At 49.7% G+C, this 6,873-nt stretch overlaps 1 pseudogene; it reads left to right on the top strand.

The window, feature by feature from the left end:
• The first annotated feature begins 231 nt into the window (after nucleotides 1-231).
• Nucleotides 232-2,229, top strand: LOC123848966 (kinesin-like protein KIF3C; annotated as a pseudogene).
• Nucleotides 2,230-6,873: the final 4,644 nt, after the last annotated feature.

Here is a 6,873-nt window from a genome sequence, read left to right as displayed (position 1 = left end):
CCCAGGAATTCTGTCTAATTCTCCCTCCCTAGCTGGTGAAGCAAGGACCAGAGAACTGTGGAGGCCCAAACCACAGCAATGGCAGAGCCACCTCCCAGCATCCCCACCCTAGGAGGCTGCATACAGAATGAAGAGTAGTGTCTAGGGACTGGGCAGGCCTTATTAATCTAGGCCTAGAGAGGACAGCAGAGGCTGTGAAGTGGGCTGGGGGCAGGAAGAACAGAGCAGAAGATGTCCAGTAAACTCAAAGCCAGTGAGGCCCTGAATTTGGTAGCCCAGTGCTACCCCCTTAGCCAGAAAGAATAGGCTGTTTTTTCATGAGCAGATCCTGATGACTGATGTGAAACTGAAAAACCCCGATTCTACCATGGGGAAGTTGCCCAACACTTTTAGCTTTGATACTATATATGATGCCACTTCCAAGCAGACAGATTTTTATATGTTGAAACCATGAGGCCCCTGGTAGATGCAACTCTTCAGGGTTTCAATGGCATGGTGTTTGCCTACTGTCATATGAGCGCTGGCAAGACTGACACCCAGACTGACACCTGGGTGGAGCCTGAACTGTGCAGGGTCATCCCCAATGCCTTTGAGCACATTTTTACCCATACCTTATGCTCCTAGAATCAACGTGCCTGGCCCATGACTCCTACATGCGAATCTACCAGAAGTTTCAAACCTGTCCCCCCAAGAGCCCAGCGAGAGTCCAGAGCTGAAGGAGAACCCTGATAGGCATCTAAATCAAGGACCTCTTTGCCTTCACCACAAAGAACATCAAGGAGATCTAGCATGCCACAACTCCAGGGAACCAGACCCAGATGGTGGGTAGCACACATGAATGAGGTCAGTTCCGACCCGATGCCATCTTCATCATCACCATGGAGTGTGCATGGCTTTGATGGTCAGGAACACATTCATCTGGGCAATATCAACCTGGGAGACCTGGCTGGCAGTGAGATGCAGAACAAAGCAGGCCCCGATATGGCTAGAAGGACAGCCACACAGTCCACAGGTAGTGGTGGTGGTGGAGGTAGCGGTAGTGGTAGAGAGAAGCCTAAAGAAGTCTCCAAAATCAACCTCTCACTGTCTGCCTTGGCAACATAACCACTGGTGAGCAACAGGAGTACCCATATCCCCTACCAGGACTCCAAGCTCACTTGGCAGCTCCAGACTTTTTGGAAAGGAATGCCAAGCCATCATAGTGGCCACACTGGGTGTGGTCTTATGGCTACTTTAAGAGCCTTTCTGTCCTGCACTTTACCAATCAAGCCAAGAATATCAAGAAAAATCCCCAAGTAAATGAGTACCCCAAGGACACACTGATGCAGGAATTCCAGGAGGAGACTGTTCACCTGAAGACCCAGCTGGAGAAAAAAGGGTTGCTGGCAAAGTGACTCTGGAAGAAGAGCAGCAGCAAAAAGAAGGCTGCGTCAGCCTGGCAGAGTACCATGAATGGCCAGTGATTGAAACCTGGGTAACCAAAGAGGAGGATGACAACAACAACCACCACCCACCCCAGTCTATCCTGGAGTCAGCCTTGGATAAGAACATGGAAAATTACCTGCAGGAACAGAAGGAGTGGCTGGAGGAGGAGAAGGTGGCCATCCAGGTTGTCTGCATCTGGGTGAATGAGGAGAAGTAAAATCTGCTGGCAGAGGAGAAGATCCTGGAAGATATGCAGCAGAAACAGCAGGCTATAGAGCTGCTCAGAGCCAAGTACAAAGCCATGGAGAGCAAGCTGCTCATCGAGGACAAGAACATCATGGATCATACCAAAAAGCAACAGAAAACTGCTGTTGGAACTGAAGACTCAGGAGATTGTTGAGCAAAAATGCCACGAGCAGGAAATGCAGCAGGAGATGATGATCTGAGATGAGGAGACCAAGGAGCGCTAGGACACCTCCATGTTCCATCCCTGCAGCAGATGGTGGAAATCATAACCAAGAAAGCAGAAGCTCTATGCCAAGCTGCAGGTGAAGGCAGAGATCCAGGACCAGGATGATGAGTACATCTGCACGTGCCAGGATCTGGAGGAGGCACAGAATGAGCACATCCAGGAACTGAAGCTCAAGTACCTTAGAGAACTTCATCTCCCCTAAAAAGAAGAGCATGATTGTAAATAGGCTTTGCCAGGCTGTGAGGAGGAGCAGTAAAACAAGACCTCCATGTACTACACATGGAGAGTTTCATGCATTTGGACAGCTTTCTGAAAAAACCTTCCATATCTAAAATTTAAAAGTCCAGATCCTGGTGCCAGAGTCCTCAACACCACACCAGCAGCCTCAAAGTCCTCACTAACCACCACTCTCCACCACACATGCCTTGCTGGCCTCCACCACTCTGAGCCCCACCACAGTGCTAGACCATGGGTGGCAACCTTCAGTCAGGCTGCCCATCCCACAGGTTCCTGGGATGGGGCAGCCAATCCTGGATTATCACATCACCCCTTCAGTGTGTGTGTGTGTGTGTGTGTGCTCGTGTGTGCATATGTCTGAGAGGGTAAGAATCTGGTCTGGAGACTACGACTCTGGCTGCTCTTTTTAGTCCCCTTTATTTAATTAATGTTATTTATTCATGTGGATAAGTTGGCATGAGAAAGATGCTCTCATCTGAGCTGTGTGGGCCTAATAAGGTCACTGCATAGCCTCCTCTTCTCTTGATTTTAACCTCCATCCCCAAGCCAGACCTCAAGCTCCTCCCTGTCGGCCACTCCCAGAAGGGAAGGTGGCCAGTGCCTAGAAAGAAAATACTTTTTTCTGTCTGTCTCACTGCATAATATCCATCTCTTTCTACGTGCATAGTGAGAAACTCCTAAGAACTTTCTGAGACTAGAAAAATGCTAAGTATCCACTGAGGACAAGAGACATCCTGACAGTATTGGTCCTATGCTCCCAGTGGAGAGATCCTCCTCACCACTTTCTGGGCCTCAGACAACCTATTTCAGGTTCTTGGGCTCCTTTTCAAGGATTTAAATGACCACACCCACACAACCCATGCTCCTCAGCTTTGGCAAGAATTCATGGCTTCCCAAACTCTATTTCCTGCCCTCCTTCCCAACCAGTGGCTACCTCCTGAGGACCTGTAGGAAATGTAACAGTAATTGAGACAACATGGGTAGGTGTTAAGGGAAATCCCTCCTTCCAGTCCCTTTGTTTCTATTCCCCTGAGAAGTAACTTTGATCAACAAGTGATCAAGCCAACTTCTCATTCTTTGAGATGCTGCTCCTTCTTGCTTTGATCATCTACCCTGGAGCTGCCTAGAACTGAGTTCATAGCGGGAGGGAGGGATGCCACTCTACCCCTGGCTAAATACAGGTATTAAAATCTGCCCCCCCTACACACACCCCATTTATCACATGAGACAGCCAGGCACAATCTGCCAATCTTGCCAACTTTTTAGGTACTATTTTATTGAAAACTGGCCCTTGGGGCGCCTGGGTGGCTCAGTCGGTTGGGCGACTGCCTTCGGCTCAGGTCATGGTCCCAGGGTCCTGGGATCGAGCCCCGCATTGGGCTCCCTGCTCGGCGGGGAGCCTGCTTCTCCCTCTCCCACTCCCCCTGCTTGTGTTCCCTCTCTTGCCATGTCTCTCTGTCAAATAAATAATAAAAATAAAATCTTAAAAAAAAAAAAAAACTGGCCCTTTATTCAGCATTGTGCAAACTGATCTCTAGGGAAGTACTCCTTCCCTTCCTTTGTGACATCACAAAATGTCTCCAGGTATCTCAAGTGATAAGTAAATTTTTAGGACAAAAAAAAGGAGGTGGGGGTGGCAGAGAAAACGCTGGTGGGAGAGGTACAGGGCTATGCTTGTGGATTGGGGATACAGGTTCAGACTTGATGCTCATGTGAGGGTGAATGGTGATCTTGAAGGATCACCCACATGGTATTAGACCACTGGTATAATAGTGAAAGGTCCCCATGTGCCTTCTTCAGGGACACTGAGTAGCAGGCATCACTTACCACTGATAGGCAGAGGTCTAGGCATGTGTAGCGTGGGCCTGTCGCATTGGACATCAAATGGTGCGATGGTATGCCCAACCAAGGCTTGAGCTCAGCTTCCAGTTCTCCTAGAGTCTCCTTCCTCGAGGCAGGGAGAGAGAGACGAGCAGGGTCCCCCAGAAGGTCAGATGCCTCTGTGGCCCCCTTGGGCGGAGGCCTCCTTTTGCATATTATGGCTTAAGGCATTCATCTCAGAATCTGTGCATTCTCAGACGGCCAGGCCGGCTGGCGCAGAGGTTGCAGGCCGCACTGGTGGGCAAGAGGGAGACGCAGGGTCCTCTGTTTAGCAATCTGCCAGGAAGAAGAACTGAAACTCACCTTCGTGGGTATGTCTATCGTGCAATTTCTGGATGGTGTTTTCTGACTTTTTTTTTTTTTTCAAATTTACTTTGATACCTAAGGTGAAGGAAATGTGGCTGTTGTTGACTTCATAAAGTTCTCTCTTCTTTCTTATTACAAAAGGGAGAGACAGGGAATCACGAAAGGAAGCGAGACCATCTGCTCAAGACTGTAGCAAGGAAGGAGGGTCCTCAGGCTGAGGTTCCTCACGCCTAAGGCCCACAGGACGAGTGCAGAGGCCGTGGGGCTCCTGAGAGGCTGCCAGGGGCTGAGGTACTGTCCATGGGCCCCCGCGACCCTGATGCAGCGTGTGGAAGTGGCAGATGGCGGGCCCCACGCACATTTCCTCGGGCGGTTGTCATCCTGAAGCTCTTTTCAGAGGCAGGGCGGCCGAATGTGTGCACATGCGCGTGCGCATGCCTTCTGCCCGGCCAGTGAGCGCATGGGAACTTGTTGCAGGCCCGCCAGCTGCTCGCGAAAGGCCTCTCACCTGTGAGTTTTCAGGTGGGCCTCGAGGTGAGAGGATTTTCAGTTAACTCCTCCCGGTAGGTGCAGTGGCACTTGTGCTTTCTCCGCCTGGTGGGGGAGGGGGGGCACTCCAGGTCCTCGCGACTTTGGCCCCGCTGGCCCCTTTGTCTGATGCCAGCTTGCTGCTCCCTGAGGCTCGTTCCCGATGGGGCTCCCTTCCCTCTGCTGGAGCTGGGGCTCACTCCATGAGGGGCTGACCTATTCTGCGCCTTCTCCACTGGGGGAGGCGGGCTGGTCCAGTAGGGTGCAGGGTGGGGAGCAGGTGCCAGGAGGTCCCTGCCCTCTAGCCAGGTGCCCTCTCTGCCCTCTGCCACCCCCGCACTGGAAGTACCAGTCACTCCCTCCAGTCTTTAATGACTGACCTCAATAGAGAAATACCTTATGTCTGCCCTGCCAGGGATTCTGAGGCTTTTTCCAATCTTCTATGGATATACCTGCTTTACACTTCCTCTTGTGGCGGAATTTGTAAGCTTACGTGACTTCTCTCAATCCTGCTGACAGCCTCCCATTTGCTTTCCCAGCGGTGACGCTACAGCTCAGATTCGTGGTCTCTTCCTGGCTTGCAGATTCAGACTGATTTTCTACACAGGGTCACTAGCCATCTACCAAAGTTCATTCTTTACACAGGCAGTGGAGTGTGCACAGTGAACTGGCCACCCGGTCTGGGATGTTTTGGGTGAGGTGAACAGAGCGTTAGGGGTGTCCATGGCCCTTGGGAGATCCACAGGTGAGGCATCCCCAGCAGCTCATGGACAGGCCTCCTGATGGAATCCACAATGCAGTTAGCAGGATCCATAACCACATTCCTTTAATGCCTTCTGAGACTCCTATCAGCTACTCTCCCAGCATCTTCCATCCCCCCAGTCTTTTTTTTTTTTTTAAGATTTTATTTATTTATTTGAGAGAGAGAGAATGAGAGAGAGCACATGAGAGTGAGGAGGGTCCGAGGGAGAAGCAGACTCCCCGCCGAGCAGGGAGCCCGATGCGGGACTCGATCCCGGGACTCCAGGATCACGACCTGAGCCGAAGGCAGTCGCTTAACCAACTGAGCCACCCAGGCGCCCCATCATCCCCCCAGTCTTAATTGCCCCCAAATTGCCCCCCCAGTCATGCAACTCACAACTCAGTACTCTATATGGGTGAGAGAGAGAGATTGGCCTCTTTGGTAGCAGCCTGCACAGCTGAGGAATCTGGATGCTCAGTCACACGCAGTCACTTCCTCCCAGTGAGAAATCATGGGCCACAGTGGTCTTTTTGGCACTAATCTGTGCCACCTTGAGGTAGGTGTTACATAGGTAAAGTCAAACTATTCCTCTTACTCTCTCTAACACATCCAAACTGGATTTTTTTTTCTTCCAGCAGTGTGCTGGAACTACCCTACTGGACTCCTGGACCAAGGCTCTCTCATCCATGACTGATTGTCTAATCCTGTGTTCCCCAGGGGCTCCCAGACCATGTGGAGAGGTGCTGGAGCCAATTCATGGACCACCGCAGGGTCTACAGTGGAGACCAAGGTCTATATGCCTATTACCCAACACACAGGTAGTTAGCAAATCTATATGCTTGATGTGATCTGAGTCCCTGGAACACTGAAGTTCTAAATAAAGAAACAAGACATTCTGGGTTTCCCTATTGATTTGTCATTAACTGAACTCCATTTATCTGAATCATAGGTGTATGATATACTCATAACCATTACATGAATTCCATGGAGCCTTCAAAACAAAACAAAAATATTGAATTTCAAACAATGTTATTTTTCTGTGCAATGATCTTATTAGTAATTACCAATAGATATAATTAATTTACCTACAATTTAAAAGTATATTTAAATTGCTTTTGTGCTTCCTATCTGTATAACTGTCAGTGGCTCCATAGAGCCTTGAGTGAAAGTGGTAAATACTTTTATGGATTGCTGTCATCATTGATTCAATACATTTATTAACACCCATATAGTTTTTATTACTTTTAATGAATTGTGCAGGTAGAATACCATGTTAGATGTT

The sequence above is a fragment of the Mirounga angustirostris genome, unplaced genomic scaffold (assembly GCF_029215605.1).
Source record: "Mirounga angustirostris isolate CCGP_5_RB_7025 unplaced genomic scaffold, mMirAng1.0.hap1 SCAF_2, whole genome shotgun sequence".
NCBI lineage: Eukaryota > Metazoa > Chordata > Mammalia > Carnivora > Phocidae > Mirounga > Mirounga angustirostris.
Note: the sequence above shows the minus strand (reverse complement) of the source record. Positions and strands in the feature narration are given on the sequence as shown.